The sequence below is a fragment of the Boleophthalmus pectinirostris genome, unplaced genomic scaffold (assembly GCF_026225935.1).
Source record: "Boleophthalmus pectinirostris isolate CB_2022bp ecotype Guang Dong unplaced genomic scaffold, ASM2622593v1 HiC_scaffold_18, whole genome shotgun sequence".
In the NCBI taxonomy this organism is placed as follows: domain Eukaryota; kingdom Metazoa; phylum Chordata; class Actinopteri; order Gobiiformes; family Gobiidae; genus Boleophthalmus; species Boleophthalmus pectinirostris.
In genome coordinates this window covers 26,472,968-26,495,862 of record NW_026571133.1, presented here as the reverse complement: position 1 = coordinate 26,495,862, position 22,895 = coordinate 26,472,968, and positions in this window count along the sequence as shown.

Below are 22,895 nucleotides of genomic sequence, written 5' to 3'. Positions count from 1 at the left end.
CTAAAATTAATGTTTAATCTTCTTCACTTTTTATTGTCGAAGGCGACTGATTTTGATATATTTACATGCATTTTTTTCATGCCGAGGAGATTTGAGTGTGGTTTTTCTACATTTCTTCACAATGTCCTCTCTGGTTGAAACTCTCAGTTACAAATAGCCTCTGTCACTGGAACATGCTGTGACATTTTCAGAAATGACTGACTCCATCTGTCTACAGACAAGAGTCTGGACAAATTATTATTATTATCTTTCATCCTAGAAGAATTGTAAAAAAAAAAAAAAAGACCCTTCATTACTGAGCATAATGTTACTTTTACACTGTTACTACTGCTACTGTAGACAGAATGTTTTATGTACTCTTTTCTTTCCCTACCATTATGCAATTATATGCATTATTATAGGTGGGTAGAGTAGCCAAAATATGTACTCAAGAACACAGTTACTCCAAAATAAAATATGTAAACAGTAGTGATCCAAATAATAAACTTACTCACAGTGGGAAGTATTGTTACACTGTAAAATATATTACTAGAAAATGGCATCCAAAAATGATTCACAATTAAAGTCACAGTTACAATAAAAAAAACATATTCATATGTATCCCATATTTCTGATATTTTGGGATGGTGATTCAATCAATATAGCTTATATGAAGACAAAACTACTATACTGAACTCTAAAGTAATGTAAGTTTTAATATTTATTAATATTTAAAATGTACTTTGCATCACATGTCCCAGGTAATCCAGCTCAATAATCATAATATCAGGAACAACTTAAACATGAATGCTGCTAAAACTTATTTGTACTCCATGATTATCTCTCACATAGATTATTGCTTAACTATTTGGTCGCTTGCCTGCCCCACAACACTTTTTTGAAGCACCATTGAAAACCTCTATAAAAGAGGTCTGAAAATACTTGATAAAAAACCTATTTCCTACAACCACTGTCACATTCTGAAAAAGCACAGGCTTCTGGATTTTAGCAACATGGTTAAACTTAGAATTGCTTGTCTGATTTTTAAGGTCCTACACTCCCCCACACCACCACTATTAAAGGAGTACATCAAACTCAAAGATATTTCAGAAAGGACTACACGAGCCACCACCAGGGGGGACCTGGTCATACCCCAGAGATGAACCACCTTTGGTCAGAATGTATTAGCTGTCCAAGGTGGAAATCTGTGGAACAGTCTTCCACTAACGCTGAGAGAATGCCCTATGTACAGCTCTTTTAAAGCTCAAATGAAAAACTGGTTATGGTCAAACCAAACATGTTCTCATGTATAGCTGCACTGTGATTTTAACTGATCTCCTATTATCCGCATGTGTTGAATGTGTGGTTAAACTGACAGCAAAATAATGGGAACTGCGCGATGACTGGACTGTGTAATATTTTGTGCAATGAATGGAGTGTGCAATAATGGGAACTGTGTAATAAATGGGGTGTGCAATTTTTATTGTTTGACCCCCTGTGACCTCAGCCCTTTGGGACAATGGATGGAAATTAGCCTTAGGTTACAATCTGGTGTGTTAACATTCATATTGTACCATGTTTGTTCATTAACATGCTCTGTCTCAATCAAATAAATAAATAAAACAAATAGATCAAGTTTATGTAGTATATATGTTAGCCTGTATTTACATTTCAATGCCCGCTCCTGACAGCGTCAGCCTGGGAGAAATTAACTCATAATTTATTAAACCAATCTGCAGCCATCAGAGCTAAAGCTTGACAGGTTGCTTGCAAATGAGTACATTCGAATTCATTATTCACTGTTCCCAATGTCCAGCTCGCTATATACACACTGTTGCTGGGATATGGCAATGTGTATTTGAGTAAATAGAAATATCCTGGCATTGTGTGGATCCTTTATATCTTGTATTCCCTTCTACAAGGCACTCATTTTTTTATTTAGTCACTAATGAGATTCATATGACACTTGGAAAAGAGAGACAAGCGCTTTTAATGCAATTTTAATACACTTTTTCCCAGTTGAATGAATGTGTGTAGAGGGAAATTCTAGAGGAGCCAACAAATTCTGTTGGATGCTTTTGATGTAATGCTAATGAAGGCTTTCTGTTTTATTTTAACTTTGTTTATTGCCTTGCATGGTGAAGTTACTGAGTCCAAGTTAGGTACATTTAGGCTTCAACTATTATTTAGGACTAGGATTTGCAGAAAGAGAATACTGACTCAGCCACATCATTTTTTAAGTTCCATTTTATGTGATATATTTAGGGTGTTGGTGGGCTTGTTGTCAGCATTCATGGCCACTTCTGGTTATTTCTCAAGTCCATTATGCATTCTTGTTGATGCCTGCAGACACTCTTATTTTTCCAGCAGTTGTTCAGCAGTGTTGCTCTGAATTGCGTGTGCTAACTTTGACCCTTCACATTTCTTTGAAGAAATCCTTCTTCAAAACAGCTGTGTTCAATGTTTCTCCACTGGCATCACATCTCTCAGAACTCATTAGAGACTTGTGTGGACTGATGCTCATTTAACACAGTGAGAGACACAGCAACAGCTCCTCAAGCTTTTTGCACCTGTATATGAGCCTGGACCAGAAGACTTTGTACACCAGAAAAAAGTTATAGTGCATGGCTGTGAATATTTTCTTTTATTTATATGAACCTGAAATAAGTTTTTTTTTTTTTTTTTTTTTTTTTTTTTACTTTGTGAGAAAATTCCCTCAGTTTAATTTAATTAGTTTGGTCTTTTTTTTGGTCTTTTTTTTTTTTTTTTTTTTTTTTTACATTTGGCAGATTTTTGTTTATTTATAAAATTCAGAGAGCCCTGATAAGGGCCCATATATATTTCTGAATTAGTTTCTGTTTATTCACCTTCTCAATCTCATGGGCATATTAACATTAACTGAAATCTGTAATCCACTTATTTTCAGTCCAATCACCCATTCTGATACTAATCTGGACCAGTTTGTGCTCCAAAACAACAAGGACATTTCTCATTGTTGAGACCCAATGAATGCTCAATCTGCTGTCTATCAGATCATCCCCAGGGACACCAGCTATACCTATTCTTGTATTTACCCCAAATAATTCAGATGCAATTTGAAATCTGACTTTTCTCCATGTAGAGCTTAGAGTAGATCAATCAGTATAGGCCAAAACTACAGAGGGAGATTCAGTCTGAACTGAGAGTCCTTTTAGTCAGACATTTTAGGGAAAATAGTCCTGAATGGTGAGGGGTTGTTGTATTTATTTACATAAAAAATATTTATGAAAGTTTCTCTCCAAAACAGTTGGACTGGTTTGATTGCTCAGTAAACCTTTACACAAATGAGCTGTAACATTATGACCATGTTGCTATTTTTTTTTAAAGATAATTTCTCAGGTGGAGGGCCTGCCACTAACTTGCCTCTGTGGAGATGTTGAAGCTAGTTTGTTTAAAATGTTTCACAATATGGCATTAAACATATCTATCTCCATGGAGAGAAGCAAGTCACACGACCAGGTCCAGTTACCGGTCAAACCACAGTAAGAATGCTTTGTCCAAGATATTTCTGGTTGCTTTTGAAGAATAGTGTATGATATTGAAAGACTCAAACCTCTCAATAAATCCAGGAACATCATTGGCCATAAGATGTATTTTTCAGTGTCATCTTAAACCCAACAATACAGAGCCTTATAGTGCCAGTATTTTTCTAGAGAACATGACATACAGGTCCTCATAGACTATGATTTTATTCAGTGTTGGTCTGGGCTGGTTCTTTTGTTTTCTTCTGGGCTCAGATCCTTGTTCTGCCTTCTGAAAGCCTCCTGCACTCAGGATTACAGACTGTGCAGATTAATAACTCTACTGCACCCTGAGCCAGTGTGGGGCTGGGCTGCTGCTGGTGAGGAGAGAAGGAACAACTGCGGGGGAGATAAAGTATTGTGTGGCTGGAGAACAATGTGTTAGCTGTGAGATTGTGTCTGTGAGAAAATTGTAATTGTGCAGACTGGATTGAGCTGAAGGTGGTATTTAAGACAGCCCTGGTTTTAAATCAGTGGTAGCAGGAAATGGTTACGTATGCCAGTTAGAGAGAAGTTACAACATTCCTACATTAAAAGTATTGTAATAACTGGTGAGAAATAGCTGATTGTTTTTCTTCCATACACAACCTTAATAAAAAGTTTAGATTTTGACTATAGCAGTTAAGATAACATACTTTGTATAGTGCAGTGACAAAGGTGCTATATGGTCTGTTTTGTAATATTTTACTCACTATATTAAAAGTGCACTATGTAACTTGACTCTGTGGAGATGTAATTGCTCTGCCTAGAATGTTCCATAATATGGAATTAAATTTATCCCCCAGGTGCCACCATTAGAAGAAGTCAAAAGTTATCCTCTGTAGAGAGGCAAATCTCGCTCATAAAATGTTTTGTATTTTTCACCTAAACAAGACTCGTAATTGAACAAAAGCAAGATAGACAAGTTAACTGTGAAACATCCCAGGCAAAATAATATATAGTGCACCTCCAAATAATATTTCAACACAGAAAATGATTGTACAACACCTAAATGGATTTTATTTACTTAAATGAGTAAAAGAGAGAGAATGAGTTTCTAATTTTCTTATAAAAAGCATAACACTTTAATTTAATCTACTCACTCACAGGGGAATGGACCATTTTAAAACCCTTTATCCTAAACCTATTCTGGCTCTAAATATACAAACAAGTAAGCAGAAAAGTTGGAGACAAACTTCCCAGAGCGTGTGATAAATGAGGCCAGGATCTCACAGGGCTCTGAAGCTGCTTATGTGTGTCATGAATTACTAAGGAGTCATATTGGGGACTTTTTCAGCTGAGACTTCAAATCTGCAGACCCCCCCACCCTCAAGTGTTTGGGGAAAAAGAGAGACGGTAAACAGCTTTCATGTGTTACCAAGCAAATGGGCACTTATAATACTAGTTATTAGTCACTCTGAGATTTTTTGGAAATATAAAGTGCAATATAAATAAAATATATTCATTTTGTTTGCAATATTCAGTATTCATTTCTAATAGCTTCTGTATTTGTTTGACCTTGACTGCACATTGAAAGTGAATATGCCTGATTATGATTTCAGTATATTAGCCCAAAACCAACTGCTGTCAATACTGCTGAACTTATTTAAGCTACTATGGACCCACAATCTCTCTCTTTCTCTCTCTCTCTCTCTCTCTGATATATGTATAATACATTAGAAGAAAAACAACAAACACAACAGTAGCTGTGGTAAAATACTTTTATAGAGGATTAATCCATATCTGAAATATAGCATCCAAGCAGCTGATCTCTGATAAGTACAGAGCTCGTCTTACTCTGTGTCTCTATAAATACTTTAAATATTTTTTATACATCACTGTGAGATTTGTATGTGCGTGTCGACATAATATTTTAATTTCAATTACAACATAGTAAAAGATTTAAATACATATTTTAACTTTATAATGTCTCTTAATATAAAAGCTGGTGTTCTTACCCTCATTAGTCCAATATCGAATTAAATAAACCATCTCCTTCTATATTATAGATCATACTCTTCCTTCTTAAATATGTTTTATTATTATTTGTTCAATATATTCAATACATTTCAATATATTTCTTGTCTTTTGTGCTGAATCATTCATTTATTTTTTATTTGACCTCAGCACGTCTTTGCTACAAACTGCCATATCCATGAGTTTTCCCATATTTTTTTCCCCACAGTTTATATTGTTTTTAGTGGATTGTGTGTAACTTGCATCCTCTGAGGCTCAAAGGAACCAGAAGCATTTCTTGCGGTTCTTCTTGGCGGAGACAGGTGGTCGCACGGCCTGAGGAGAGTCCTGTTGGTGGGGTGTGGAGGGCGGGGGAGTGGGGGTCTGTGGCCGATCCTCTGGGGGGTCACCCACCTTCCATGTGCGAACCACCTGCCCTTCTTGGAGACGGAAATCATGCTCTACACTGTTGAGAGATGCAACAGAAAATCTAGTTAGATGGATTAACTACTTTGAAAGAATAGGTAGCATTAGTGACAATCTTGCTGCTTTATTATTAGTTTGTCTCCCGTCTTGTGATGTCATGAAATGGTTAACAACTACCTTTTACCTTTAGATCTGAAATTATCCAAATCATTCTGATGAAGGTGTATGGAGTTTAAAAACACAGTGGAGCACTTCCTAAATTACCACATGACATCACTAGGTGGAACAGAGTGTTTTCAGTTTGAGAGAAGAACTCATCCCAAATCTGCAGGGTTTGTGTGTTAAACATGATTGAATGAAGCAAAACATAACTCCAGATAAGTTTCAGATGAGGAAACAACATTGTAACATAGAATAGAAAATAGTGTAATTTTGGCCCTTTAAGATGTGTAGGGTCTGTTTAGAAAGGTATTATGGGTAATGGATGTAGTTCACCTGTGGTCTGTTTCTTTTTACAACTTGTCTCTCTGTCCCACAGGAAGGTCCCTTACCTCACACCTGCCTAGATAATTCCCTCAGCCTTTCTCCACCTGTCTACATGCCCCATGACTGGACCTTAGGATTCTTGAACTCTGTAAATGGATAAGCTGTCAGTCCTGATTACATCCACAGCTTTTACATCCAAGGGGGCTCATCTCTCCTTGTGTGTCTTGGGGCATTTTTTCACCACTGTTTTTGTTTTTTTCCTTGCTGAGAAGAATGGTCAATAATCCATTTGCTTGTTTCACTGTTTGATTTTCAGACTGTTTGATCAAGTCGACTTTTTCTGTGATGCCTTGTGAGGAGACTATTGTGTTATGCTAATGCTATACAAAATAAATAAAGTTGAATGAAGTCACTTTAATTTAAGAGAGATAGTGTAGACTAGGATATGTTTAGACTGAGACAAGTGATACACTGTGGCAATCTCTATGTAGCTTTATCATAGACTGCACATATAAATGGACATAGCTAGCCACCTCGTTACAAATAGGAAGTGATCATATGGGCGCTTCCAGCTCCACCAGTTGACTTCACCTTGGAAAATTGTCACACTCTCTCTGTAACTGCTGCAGTGAGCCTTTAAAGTCTCATTTGGTCTTCACATTAAGTCACTCTACATGATTGTGGTGTTATTATTTTGCCATTTTGTAACTAAATAAAAACTCATTCCTAATAAGGACCTTGCTCCAAATTCATTCCTATAACCGCTAGCATCGTGTTTCATTTGACTGAACCCAAACAATATGGGTGACACTCCTTTAGTCCACTTCTTTATATAGTCTATGAGCTTTATAGAACATTAAAAATAATAATCCTGTCAAATAAGTTTTACTCACATGTTTAAGCATTCATTACAGTAGAGATTGGCTGATAAAATAAAATAAATAAAGATTTGCTGCCTTCTAAGATAATATTGTACACTTAACTTAAAAATAATTCCACCAGGTCACAAATAAGTGCATATTTTTCCTGTTTTCCTCAAATTAACTTTGGTGTGATAAAACAAAGCTTAAACAGAATGCTGACTCTAACAAAAACAGCGTTTAGTATTTCATCCTTTGACACACAGGCCACAATCTACAAGCTGCATTGTCCATCACATGACAGCTTCTAGCTTAGGGCTCTGGCTGTTGAAATAAGTTGTGAACTCTGATGCACCTCCACCAGATAGCCATAGGTAAGCAATAATAAATGAAGGCAACTGCAATAAAAGGCATAAGGACAATATTAGCTCGCTGAATTACTTCTGTCAGCAAATGCACTTTAGGTAAGCTTTCCCTATGAGAATGTACTCTCATAGGGAAAGCTCATTCTCTTTTCCTCTTTTCTTTTTGACGCTGCTGCTGTTCTTGCTTATTATGCAGTGCCCTAGTTAGCTGGTGTTTCTCATCACAGCACAGATGCTAGAAATAAAGAGGACTCCCTAGGTTGAGAATGTAGAGGACTGGTGCAGAGGAACCAGGGCCATGGGAACAATGATGATTCTCAAACCCACCCGCATCTGGCAACAAAAAACAAACAAACAAAAAAAAAAAAGCTGCCTACTGCCACTTCACTGAAGGAGCTGTTTTTATGCACAACAAAATGAAACATGAAAATACAGAGGGCATTGTGTATGCAAAACAGCAGTGTAGAGGGTTTGTTTTTGTGTGCATGTATAGAAGAATGTGTAGAGAAGAAGAATCTCAGCATGTGTGGAAATAGAAGAAAAAAGGATAACAGGCTCCATGCTACTGGCAACTAAAGTAGGTTTTTCGTCCTTTGCATAGCCTGCTTATTTACACTCAGCTCCCTACAGAGTTCCTATGTGATTTCTGCATCAAGTGTGCCACGTTCCTCCCTTTGTGGAGTGAAGAGTCCAAGTCTCCAGGAACCACAGTGAAGGCACACTGGCACTATGGGGATCTGTCCACCCTCAGCTTTAATTATCTTCACACTGAGCCCACAAACTGCAGCACACACCACCTCTGCTCTTCTTCACTTTTGCCCTCCATAGCTCCTCTTTCATTTAATAAGGCTCTGCAGATTTCAGTGTTCTGTTCAGGCTTGGCATGTTTTAAAGTCCTAAAAATGTGAGAAAAGGCAGTGTAAATGGATCCTGTTTTTTCAATAGGGAAGACATTGCGCATACAAATTTTGATGATTTATTGACCTTTGGTGTTTCAAGGATTTTATTATTTCAAGCATCTTACCAGTCCTTTTTGTTTTTCATTGTTTTTAATTAAACATGCACTATGTAACTTCTAAGGTGGAGGGTCTACTAATTGCTTGTCTACATGAAGATTTTTTTTTTCTTTTCTTTGCCTGGAATGTTCCAGAGTAGGGCATTAAACATATTTCCCTTGCATTTGTTGAATTATAGGTGTTTTACAATTCAAAAATATGTAAAAACATGAATTCTTTACATGTTACTTCTCCATAGATCTGACCATTAACAAAACTGCAATAACAACGTTTTTTCCATACAGTGGAATTATCAGGGCAAAGCAGTAATTTCTCCATGGAGACAAGTGGAGACTCTCCTGGAAAAGTTACACAGTGCACCTTGAATGTTACTTTAGTTTTATTTTAGCAATTTTATGCTTTAGCATGTATTTGATTTTACTGATTTATTTGTTTTAGGACTACTGAAAATGTGTTTCTATTGCTTTCATCTCTGTGCAAATCTTTAAGTAAGCTGTTTTGTTTATAACATTTGTTAAATAAATGAGTGGAGTTGGATTTTAATATGAATACACCTGAGATGTAAAAGTTACATCAAAACTACAGCCTTATAAACCTACCTCTATAACATACAACAGAATACCCAAATGTCAAAGAATAAACAAAAATAAAATGATGATTTACTGTATGAACATAGTTATTCATCTTAAGATGGAAGAGAGTGATCTTCTAGAAGCAATAACCAATTCTAACCCAACGCACAGCACTATAATCTGATTTTACACTACAGATAAAACTACTATTACTACTACAAGTTCTGTGTAACATACAACCAATAGTCAATAAGATAGCACGGAAAGTCTAATCAGGTGTATTGTTCAGATGTAGTAGTAAATGGAACATTGGGAACAAAGGGTGAAAAAACAGTCTGAACATTTTGGGCAGAACAAGTGACAAAAAGTATATCTCAGAAATATATATTCACATAAATATTGAGCAGGATTTTACTCCTTTCTCATTCTGTCTTGCATTAAACATTCATACAGTGGTGGCAGAAGCAAGAGATCATCAGAGCTCCCCAGACTCCTCTACTCTGAGCAGCAAGCAAAGACTTTTCACTGGAAATACAGCACAGCAAGCACAATCAACTCAACACATCCATGCAAATTTTCTCAGAGAACATAATAAAGGAAAATATTCTTTAAGTGAATGTTTTTCCAAAGTTTTTAAAAGTAAATATGCAAAATATCAAATAAGGTACAGAAAAATGAGCCCAATGTGCCCTGAGCCTTAATGCAAAAGCTTAGGTAATTAAATATATAATTAGCTTCATTTGTTTCAAGACAGTGGGAACTACGTGTATGTGTGAACTGAGCCAGGTTTTACAGGTAAATATACATATAACATAATTATATATTGTATGAAATCTGTACTCTTATTGTTATATTATTTATTACCAGTGGTTGTACAAATGACATGTTTGGAAAAAAAAAAAAAAAAAAAAAAAAATATATATATATATATATATATGTGTGTGTGTGTGTGTGTGTGTGTGTATATATATATAATATATATATATATATATATATATATATATATATATATATATATATATATGTGTGTGTGTGTGTATATATATAAAATGTGTTTCTCACCTTCCACGGTGGTAGGTCTCTCTCACATTCATTCAGCTCGGGTCCTCTACCAGAGGCCTGGGAGCTTGAGAGTTCTGGACTGAGATGTCCGTTGTTTTTCCCGGTATCTGTTGTAGCCACTCTTCCAGTTTGGGGGTTACAGCCCCGAGTGCACTGATCACCACAGGCACCACTGATGCCTTTACTTTCCTGACTCTCTCCAGCTCCTCCTTGAGCCCCTGGTATTTCTCTAGTTTCTCGTGTTCCTTTTTCCTGATATTACCATCGCTTGGTATTGCGATGTCCACCACCACGACTCTGCTCTGTTTCTTATCCACCACCACTATGTCTGGTTGGTTCACCATCACCATTCTGTCAGTCTGTATCTGGAAGTCCCACAGGATCTTGGCTCGGTCATTCTCCACCACCTTTGGAGGTGTTTCCCACCTTGATCCTGGGGTCTCCAGCCCGTACTCTGCACAGATGTTTTTGTACACTATGCCCACCACTTGGTTATGTCGCTCCATTTATGCTTTATATATATATATATGTAGGCTGACATAGGAATGTTTTTCATTTGCAAACAGTGAAAATGATTTTGAACCAGAGTAATAATTTTCCTCTCTGTATATTGTGGAAAAACATACAAATAAATACATACAATTTAATCAAAAAAGTTGCAGAAGAAAGAAATCAATGGATGTTTGGAGTTCAAGGATTTGTCTGAGCATTTCATGCTGAATGAAAAGAGCAGCGATTGAATCAATAGTTAGATAATTACATTGCTTAAGCCAAATCAGAGATTGAAATAGCTCTTAAGAGAATAACCATGGCCGCGAATGTGCTGAAATATGGAAATACTCTTAAAAAAGTGTCTGGTATAAAAACGATTTCAGTCATGATTGATGTTGCACTGGCTGGATTTGTTTTTGGCTCACTATAAACAGAGATGTGGTGCAGTGTCAGCACAGTGCGACAAAAAGCTGTTAATAAAAAAATACACACGCACTGATATTGTGTATGCAGAGAGAGAATACAATGCAAGGGTGTGGAAAATGTGGTTATCTTAAGTGCCTTCAGAATCATATTAATCATTTTGGGCTATTATGAATTCAGATCATGTTAGAGTTAACAACAGAGCAGGTCAGGAGCAAAATACTATGTTTTATTATTGCACCAGTGTTTTGCCACAGACTTATGCTCTCCAGTCGCGTTCAAGTTTTTTTTAATTTGTGGGAATTGTGAAATGATTCCACTTCAGCAGGACCAGGCACACTGGCAAAAGCTATTGAAATCTATGCCTTATAAACATATAAGACCTCATAGTGCTGACTTGAGACTGCTTGGTCGAGCAGCAAAATAAGATAGACTGACACTATAAACATGACTCAGGGAGACATGAACTCATAATTTATGCTATTTGTAATGGGTTGGAGTGCAATAAAACGCATGCTAATAAATGTAACATGGCTGCATCATTACACTTGTTACATCTTAAGACAAAATAAACTTCAATTTAAAAATTAGCTTGAACACATTTAGTATCATAAGTAAGAGTAGTAAAACAGGTATAGAGGACCATTTTAAAAAGTGTAAATTTGGGCAGCTTTATTCTCTGTTACTTGGATGTGTACATGGGTATGTCAAAATAGCTAGGATGTGGTCTAGTCACAATATTTTGAGTCAGAGTCACGCTAAAGTCCTCATCCTTCAAGTTTGATCCGAGTAACAAGTCTAATTCATTTAAATAGACTTTTCTAGTATATATTATTATTTCTAGTCTATTTTACTAACTGTGCTCTCTCACTTTAAAGTACCTTTGTATCATTTAACATGCATAGGTCGACTACAAGAACTGGAGAGTAAAGTCAAGAGTCCAAGTGACTCAAGCAGTATACCTCTGGTTCATCAAGCCATAAATTAAAAATGAGATTGAAAAATGGTAGAATTTGAAAATCCAAATATTTCAGAATGATTATTAGTAATCATTTACAAAGAGTTATAGTGTCCTTCAATTTGAGGTTTTGACTTTACAGAATGTTGCCATTACCTCACTTAATGGGTTAATAGGTAGATCTTCAAAACCACTCCAGATGCGATGATTTTGCCAGTATAACACTTTGAAATCAACATCAGCATGAGAGCAGCCATTTCAAAGCACAAATAGCCCAGGTTGTTTGACAAAGACCCCAGATAAGGAGGTTTAAGATCAGAGAAAATCCTCTGCATCAAAACGCTTTTCAAATAGAGGAGCAAGTAAGGTCAATCCTGATCACTGAAGGAGCATAGGCCAGGGATGTGGAAATACAAGTAAATCAGGTCAAAAGCAGAAGGGCACATCAGAGAAAACTTGAACTAGCTGAAGCCAAAGCCATTAAGTCCTTCCCTTGTCACACAGAGACACTATCAAATATAATGTGGCATAGCAGCATTTGGAAAGAATGCATCTAACAGGGCATTACTGTTTCATCCTTGATAGGATACAGCACTGATAGAAATGTAAAACAAAACTATACAAATAAAAAATGAATGAATCTTTTATCTAAAGTCCATTAAAACTAAATGAATTTTATGCTGCTAACATGAAATAATAACAGAGCTAAAACCTAACTAATAAGGGTGAGGCAATGACTTTTTGCTACAAGTGATTAGATTATACAGTGTACAATTTAATACTGCATCATGCTATTTTAGGCTAGGAAGCTAGTTCCAAGATTCCATAAAGAGAATGGCCAAATATACAAATCACAGTACTATAAGAGAGAGATGAATTCCTGTGGCACTGTGCAAAGATATGATGAAAGAAAAACTTCTCGTCATCATCATGGGACTTGCTTGGGCCAATTTCACAGCAAAGGCAAAGTATGTGATTGACTGATCCATGAATTCATTGGAAAATCAGGCATCTATACAAGGGTATCCAGAAAATGCTGTGAACTGCTGTCAGTATTTTGAAAGTAAATTATTTGTGGTGAATTAAAAGAGAAAGCCGACTGAGTACACACAGCACCTGTTTGTCCTGAACACTGCAGAGATATTGAGTGATAACTTGTGAAGCGGAAGGCTCTGATGGATGGGCAGCTACTGAAGAGAACTGAGACAGAAGTGTGACGCCAAGGTGGCACTGTGCCCGCTTCAAACAGCTCACAGTCAAGGCCCATCAATTCTTATGGCTGCCTCATAATAGCACAAAACTGTCACTTTTTTTTTTTTTTTTGATAATATTTCAGTACCATAGCAAATGAGCACATGATAACCTTAAAGCTAATGCAGGTTGAGGAGGGAGACCTTTGTAAAACAGCCATAAACATGTGCACTTTGCAATCTATTTATTATCACTTATTATTTTTACTTCACTCATAAAGTATAGCAAGATGAATTTTGAGTAATATTGTATAAAATGCTAGTGAGTTCATATCAGTGTTTACTATACAGTAAGTCCAGTGTGATACGTAGGATTTTCACAACACTGTGTCATACAATAGCATGACTAGCTTCTCCTTTATACAATTTCATGTGTAATCTTTGAATGCCTTGATCTCCCTAATGCCTCATCACTGCCTACTTGGATAGATAAATATTTCCAGACACTGGCGAAACAAATATTTTCTGCATTTGCAATTCATATGTAATGATTGCCCAAATAAAAGGCTGTGTACTAAGGCGTAGCGTGAGCCGTTGCGAGCCGTAGGTTTGGAGTGGGTGCTTGTGGAAGAGCTTTTGAGATCTGGTTTAGCTGTGGGTGTAATACCAGCCTGATTAGTATTTATATGATACATCATCCACATTAGGCCCTGCTTCCCTGTGCCACATGCCACTCTTGATCTGTCTCTCTTGTCCCATTTCAAAAACATTGTGCACCAGAGATGGGCACCATCTGGCCCTCACTACTGGCACCAGTGCGCAGGTTATGTAATTAGTGCCAAATGGACAAGACTTCTCATACCTCTTCGTGTGTGTCTCTTCTGTTGTTTTAAGACCAAAACTGAAAATCACATACACAAGCATCATGAATATAAAATTATGAACTGGTTCACAATGACATTCACTGTGCAAACATATAAAGACTGGTATTAACCTCTAATTATAACCCTACAGTAGAGTAGTATCAATAAACATGTAATGTTCAGGTGCCATTTTCCAAGCTTAGTTGTGAGAACAGGCAGCGCTTTGCTGTAACATAAGAATATATAGTATCACACAACCTCAAGTTAGGCTAGAGTGCATCACATAATTAGTTATGAATCAGTGGTACTTACATGAGAACATTCTCACTTTATGATGTGAGAATGTTTTCACCAAAAAAAAAAAAATGTTTTTGTGGGTAAGCAAATTGTAACCATATTCTTTGCTACCTCTGCACACTCCATATATCTGTAACAGCAATGTTGTCAGCAATAAAAAGAAAGCATTTTTTGTTTATCCTATTTGAAAGGCCCATGCTGCAGGTTTCCTCTGTGTTGTGCGCACATCAATGAGAGCAGTGCCTATGGTGTATTTCCTGCTCGTCCCCTGTGAGCTGCCTATTGCTCCACGGCTCAGCCCTGAAGTGAAGATGGATTACTGCAGAAGAACTGCCTAGCCTGCCCTTTACACATCTCACACACACCTCTTCTCTATTCTCTTCTCTGTCCAACATGAGCACACACACACACATACACACACAGCTCTGTAAAGCTCTGACAGGGCTCTTAGCAAAAGGTCAGAGTCAAGAATCTGTCAAATCTTCTTAGACAAACCCAGACCTCTCATACTTGGTTAAATGCTTCATACAACAATGTCTATTTTTCTTTCTTGTTGACTGCCATCAAGATCCCCCCATTAGTTGTTATCTGCACACTGAGATCAATTTTTTTTCTGTTTCACACAATGTGGCTATTGGAAAGATCACAGAAAAGCAGATTAGGTCTGAACAGATGACAGATTATGTGCTAATGTTGACTGCAGGAAATCAACCCAAAGAATCAATACGTGCATTTTTGAATAATTAGAGGGTGAGGTTGCATTAAACAAAGCTTGCTTTGCATTTGGTTTCACTAAAAGCCAAATGCAAGTAATTTAAACTAATAAATAGTCTTGGATTAGGTTAAAAGCCACATTATAATTCTACTACTTATCAGTGTGTTTATTTATGGTCAATTGTGTGACTGCAGGAAGGCACGCAAGCATTATAGGGCAAAGGGCACAAGGGCACTATTGAGATTCCTGGGCATCATACTGATCCTGTTTTCCTTCAGTAAGCTTTGTAAATGTAGTGAATACATTTGAATAGGACATCCACAGCATATAAAAATGTTAAATATTTCTAGATGTTAATACACTATTTCTTAGCATGCTCAGCATAACAGTCACTAAAGAGAGAGGTAACTATACATTTCACTGTACAGACTATTTATGTAACAAAATCCTTAACTTCAGCCTTGAGAAAAAATGGCTATAGGATATCATGGGAGAGACATTTTACTTTATAACCAGATGATCATGAATGGTGCGCATGGTGTGAGTGACATCATTCATGTCTTTGTAAGCCTCAGGGCAGCTGTGGCTACATGTAGCTTACTCCCAGTTTTTCACAAAAACATCTTTAAAAATCTTACAAAGCTGTAATCATTCAATGTATGCATTTGTATTTAATATTTTATACATTTGGAATATTTCCAGAACACCAGTTACATGAACTCTGTCCTATCATACAGTATGGTATCTGTCAAAAACTACTGATTCATGGGGGAGCGTGCGACAATACAGAGTGAGGATCTGTTACTGTAGACTGCAGTCAGAAGAGCTGCATCTTGACGCCTCTTTCTTCTGCCAGAACCACAAAAAACCCATCTGTAATGAGGGGAGGAATTTATTGACCAATTCTTAAACAGCCTTGGCAGCCTGTAAATACGTTCAACAAAACAATACAAGTGCCACATAAATCAAGTTTGAGCAGCATTCTTACAAAAACACAAAGCTAAGAGAAAACAGTGAACCCAAGACTGCTTCATCAGCAACACTTTTCTCGATTATCTGGTCTTCAGAAAAGAGCACAGTGGCCTGTCTAGAAGGAACTGGAGTAGTTTTAGCGACAGGTCTTCGGTCCAGAGTCATGCCCCCCTTTCTTTTCTAAGCCCCTAAAATGTGTGGTGAAGGAAACACATACAAATGTGATTAGGCCTGTGTAGACTCCGCAGGCATTCACACCAACAGTTCCTTTTTAGAGCTCCTGTTTTGCTTCATGTGGCTCATATGCCATTAGCAAAAAAGAATAACACAGAAAATCACCACCTCACTGACTAATTAACACTCCTGCACGACCACACAATCAGACTGGCATATTAATTATGCAAGTAATAACTTTGAAAAAGTGTCTCCAGACACACCAACCTTCATTGAATCTGTAATACTCAAGGACACAAACACTTAAATTCAGCAATATTGCTTCACACAAAATGTGTATTATATATTCTGCTGTTGCCTGCAACCCAAAAGATTAATTTCACAATAATTAATAATTCTAATAATATAATATCATCCTAGTTAAAGTAATAGGGGGAAGCATGTTACAGATATGTTACAGCATGCACAACATTTCATTTTCAGTCATCATTCACTTGAGTTAGTATTCACACAAAAGTATTCTGATAGAGCTCAATTCATTACTTATTGGCATCAATTCTATATGTATTACTGCCTGCTTTCACTCAACATGGCGGACACAACCCAAGGAGGCTTTTTCATTGGGCTCCGGAACTCTAAAGACCTACCCCCACCTTTGACTGTGACATCAATGCCTCATACGACCCATAATTGTATCTGTTAAGTTTGCCTTTCTTGTCTAACATTCTTTTTCTTTTCCCATTTCTATCTCTCCAGTTGTCTTCTTTGACTTGACTCAGTCTATGTTAAATGGAAATCTCCTTACTGCCTGATGTTATATGGTCCGTTACGCCAGCTGAGGAGATGAGCACATAAAATAGGTTTCTGTCATGTTTCTTTAGCTGTACCCAAACTTTAGTTATGTTTCGCTCCAACTCATCAAAGGTGATCACCACATGGTCATATTAAGATGAAGAATATGAAGAATTGTTGGAATACCATAATGTTTTTTCCTAAATTCCACTTTTTCACATTTTCTCTTTTCTGAATCATTTCAAATGCATGTGTGTGCGTGTTTTTGTTTGTTTGTTTGTTTGTTTTTTTCTGATAATGCTTTTTAAATACACAGTAAAGATTGCATTACCTGTAGATGATGCAGGCACAGTCTCTGCAGGTGCCACAGTTCTCAATGTCCTGTCCAGTTCTGTACAAATGTCTTCTGTTGACAAGGATAGAGATGACATATCAGGGGTAAAAGAAACACTTTTTTACATGCATCTGACTCTGTGTTCATATGCTCATACTAACTTTTCACTTCCTGTACAAATGAGTGTATGTTGCATATCTACAAATTTACTGAAATCAAAGCTTGAATCATTTTCAATTAACGATACTTCTTCCAACCAGCTCAGGCGATTACATAAATTGTGACTCACTATCTCTCTTGAGGCATAAAATAATGCTTATCAGATAAAGTCAAGTGTGCATGCATCAGATTTACAAGCAACACTAAATAGTTACAAAAAATGCTTTTCTGTGTCACATGTCTCAACCAAGCATATAGTACTTAAATAAACAGTAAATTTAGATCAGATGCAACTTTCACTCTTCACTCTAAATCTTTTGTCCAGTTGAAAGAATTGAAATTTTCTTTTGCTATGGATCCTGCCTGGACGACTAAGGGCTTACACACATTGACAAATGCATGTTAATTATGTCTTTGTCTTGTGCTTTTGTGCACAGTTGTTGACACTAGCAACATAAATCCATTTGTCATAGAAGTAAACTGCAGGTTTCATGGGCATACCATAGCTGATATTTCTAAAACCTGGTCTTGAATACTAAACATTTATGAGTGTGTTTTTGATCCTGTATGTTTTTACTTTGGCCAAATGAAACAGAAAATTACATAGATTACTGTATGGCTATGTCTCACCACAGCTGGCCCTAGGCTAAGCTCTCCTTGTTAACCTTAGGTTTATAGTTCCCATTGCCTGAGGCAGTCACAAAACTTTAATGTGTAAAAGCGTAATACCACAAATTGTGTTAACATAAAAACCAAGAAAGCAATTAACCAAAAATGTTATAACAGAATCCTATATATCTAGGAAGAAACCAGGAGTATTGGTATATCAATGCAATTATTATTTTGATTAAATTGAAATTGATAATTGGTAATACATTGAAATATTGCCTCACCCGTCCCGCACGGCTTCTTTCTTTTCCAGGTCTTGTATGACATCCAGCAGGACCTTAATGGTATTCTGGCTCGTCTCCAGGACTCCCTCTAAGCTCTGAAGCTGGGTTTGCAGACTTCGAATGTCTCGCAGTGGTCCATTGGGACTCAACAGCTTTTCTGTCACTTTAGCTGGATCCAATTTACATTTAGCTCCAGACATCAACCCCCCCAAAATCTCCTGGACCTGTCTTAGTGTGTCAGCTTGGGCAGGGGTCAGTGGTCCAGCTGTAGAACGTTCTGCAGGAACAGAGCACCTCCTCAACCTAGAGCAGCCTTGTTGACTTTGAGGAAGAGGAAACTGACAGGGGGTGTTGGGCCGAGGTCTAGCGCCTGAGCACAGCATTTTGTGCAGGACTCCGAGCTGAGCATGGGCTGAACTGAGACAGCTGGACTTGAAACAGGCCTTAGCCGGAGAGCCCCTTTCCTTCATGAGAGTAGCTGGTGGAGTTTGGGCCCTTTGTTTCAGGGAGCTGACTCTTCCACTCAGCTTGGGTGAATCCTTGCCTTTTTCATCAGCTTTAATGTCTTTGCTTACATCTTTGTCCTTCTCAGTGGTCTTGTTGTCTGTCCTGAGCACAGAGGTTTGGGTTGCAGGCTGATCATTTGTGTTCTTACGTGGGGTGTAGGGAGGTGGAGGTGGTGGTGGAGGCGGAAGCCGTAGCCCCCTCTTTACCTGAGTCTGAAAGGGGGGAGTGTAAGGTGGTGCAGCGCGAAATGTGGAAGAGTATAAGGGAGCAGTTTTAGTTGGTGTTACACACTGCTGCATAATTGGAAGATTGGATGTGTACGTTTTCACTAGTATAGGCTGAGATGTGCAAGATTTGAGTTTTGGAACTGGAGAAGAGAATGGAGTTATTTTGGCGCTAACAGTGTTTTGCAAAACCTGACAAGGTATGTTACAATGTGATACTGTTTGTACAAGAGTGGCATAAGCTGGGGGCAAAATATGTGATTGAGGACCAGTGGGACCAACTGGATGTGTAGTAGTGTAATAGGATATTGATGTGCAGGATATGGCAGTTTGGGTTACAAACGTACAAGGAGCTACATTTGTTGGAGATGTTGCATTTGGCAGTAGAGAAATTATATTTACAGGGTTAGGTATATGCCTTGTTATATCTGTTACATTTGGGGGCACAACAGGAGAATTTTGTGGAACAGGAGTTGGGGAAGAACATGTTAATGAAGTGGGCAGGTCAATGTTTGAAATAGGTGATGGACAATCTTGGATCACTGACAATGATGTACTGCAAGAAAAAACAGGCAGAATTACAGCAGGTGGAGACACAACAGAACAGTTTGGAACAGGGACTACAGGGTGTGGAATATCAACACCAGATATAGACTGTGCACTTACAACAGAGGCTGCTGAGGGGGCAACAGAGTGGGGTGGAACAACAGGGGCAACAGAGCATAATGTGGTAACAGGGGAAACAGAGTGTGGTGTAACAACTGGTGCAACAGAGTGTGGTTTAGCAACAGGGGCAGCAGAGTTTAATGTAACAACAGGAGCAACAGAGCATAATGTGGCGACAGGGGCAGCAGAGTAGGATGTAACAACAGGGGCAACAGAATGTGTTGCAACTACAGAGGCAACAGAGTGGGGTGTAACAACAGGGGCAACAGAATGTGTTGCAACTACAGAGGCAACAGAGTGGGGTGTAACAACAGGGGCAACAGAGTGGACTGTGACAACAGGGGCAACAGAATGGGGTGTAACAACAGGGGCAACAGAGTGGGGTGTAACAACAGGGGCAACAGAATGTGTTGCAATTACGGGGGCAACAGAGGGGGCTGTGACAACAGAGGCAACAGAGTGGGGTGTGACAACAGGGGCAATAGAGGGGGCTGTGACAACAGAGGCAACAGAGTGGGGTGTGACAAAAGGAGCAACAGAGGGGGCTGTGACAACAGAGGCAACAGAATGTGTTGCAACTACAGGGGCAACAGAGGGGGCTGTGACAACAGGGGTAACAGAGTGGGGTGTGACAACAGGGGCAACAGACTGGGGTGTGACAACAGGGGCAACAGAGTGGGGTGTGACAACAGGGGTAACAGAATGTGTTGCAACTACAGGGGCAACAGAGGGGGCTGTGACAACAGGGGTAACAGAATGTGTTGCAACTACAGGGGCAACAGAGGGGGCTGTGACAACAGGGGTAACAGAGTGGAGTGTGACAACAGGGGCAACAGAGTGGGGTGTGACAACAGGGGCAACAGAATGTGTTGCAACTACAGGGGCAACAGAGGGGGCTGTGACAACAGGGGTAACAGAGTGGAGTGTGACAACAGGGGCAACAGAGTGGGGTGTGACAACAGGGGCAACAGACTGGGGTGTGACAACAGAGGCAACAGAGTGGGGTGTGACAACAGGGGCAACAGAGTGTGGTGTGACAACAGGGGCAACAGAGTGGTGTGACAACAGGGGCAACAGAGTGTGGTGTGACAACAGGGGCAACAGAGTGGGGTGTAACAACAGGGGTAACAGAGTGGGGTGTAAAAACAGGGGTAGCAGAGTGGGGTGTGACAACAGGAGCAACAGAGTGGGATGTAACAACAGTGGCAACAGAGTGGGGTGTGACAACAGGGGCAACAGGGTGGGGTGTGAAAACAGGGACAACAGAGTGGGGTTTAATATCTGTAATCACACATTGTTGTGTAATAACAGGAGCTAAAGAGTGAGCTGTAACACCAGTGGATACAGAGTAAGGACTGGATAGGTTCAGTTTTATTGAATTGGAGGATGTGGGTTTTTCTTCTGAGAAAGAAGCCTTATTGTCACTACGGGGAGTAATATGTAATGGTAAAACTGGTGGCAATTGAGTAAAATTGTAAGGCACAGTTTGATTTGGAAGAGATTCTCGAGCCTTCACAAGTGAAGAACCAAGGCTCTCAGACCTAATTTGGGAAGCACATGGGCTCTTTGATTGTGGCTGGGTAGTGCAAGGTTCAACTGAAGGAGCAGTGGGAGTGTGACAGGAAGAAGACTTTGTTGGTGTTTGGGTGGCACTCGGCTTAGGGGCAGGAGGTAGGGTTGGGTCATTTACTGGTAAGGACTGTGTGTGGCATTCAGTTTGGCTTTGGGTGGTGGAGTACTTTGCAATACTTTGTGGATATGAAGATGGACTCTCCGTTTGAACTTGAGTTGTACACAGTTTACTTGAGCGAGGTGGAGACAGACTATGGCTCTCAGTCTGTGTAGGGGTAGTACAGTAATGCACCTCCTTTCCAGGGTCACTGGTGGTCCGACTGAAACGCTTTCTTCTTCTAACTAAGGAAGGGGTGCTGCTACCCGGTCGCTTGGGACCAACTTGTAATGAAACAGTGGAACAGTGACATGGCTCAGTGTGACTGACTGAAGGTGGGCCGCTGTGTCTTGAATTCTTCACAATAGTAACAGCAGATTTCATTTCTGTCCGAGATTTTGACCGCCGTTCAGTGGTAGTTCGCTCTGAACATCCAGATGCACCATTAACATCCTTGGCTCTATGAGTTGACAGGTGATTGTGGAAAAAGTTTTCATCCTGGGAGTCATGTTCGTCATCACCATCAATGCCAACAGAGTCTCCAAGGCTGTGGCTACGTGTGTGAGTGGAGAGGGGCTTCTTTAGACATGGAGAAGTCTGAATTGCTGTGCTGGTGCTGGGCTTCCGTGTCATTGGCAAGGTTAATGAATTGGCCTGAGGTGGAGTCCAGCATCTGCGTGTTGGACCTGGTGTTAATGGGTGAGGTGGAGCTCTAGCTAAGAAAGCAGCCACTACCTCTATGGTACTTGCCATGTCTCCACGGACCGCTCCGACCACAGAGGTTTGGCCTGGTAGACTGCTAATGTGTGGTTCATCCGCCCATGGCAGAGGAGTCCTGCTTCCATGTTTACGCACAGGATGTGGACTCGAACAATCTGTAGAAGTCCGTTGATTATTTTCACCTGTTCCACTATTTCCGCTGCTGCTACTACCATCTTCTAAATCTTTAAAGCGGACTTGGTGAGTACGGTTACGTCTCTTTTTAAGACGACTCTCGATATCAGGGGAGTCTCGATTGAGCAGTACAGAGCGCACAGTCATAGTCCCAGGCAGCTTATCTGCCAAGGTGCTCTTACTAGTTGTTTGGCCTGTGAGCAAGTGGCTCGGCTCCTTACTCACCATTTCTCTTACTTCGCTTGGTCACCCAACATTCACAACTAGATGTAGGCAGAGCCTGTTTGACTATACATCACTATCTAGAGATGTATCTTTTACATGTGGCACCAATGAGTAACCTGTTCTACTGTAAACAGTAATATAGTTGTCTCTTAATTGGAGATTGTGCCATGTAGGATTTCAGAAACAC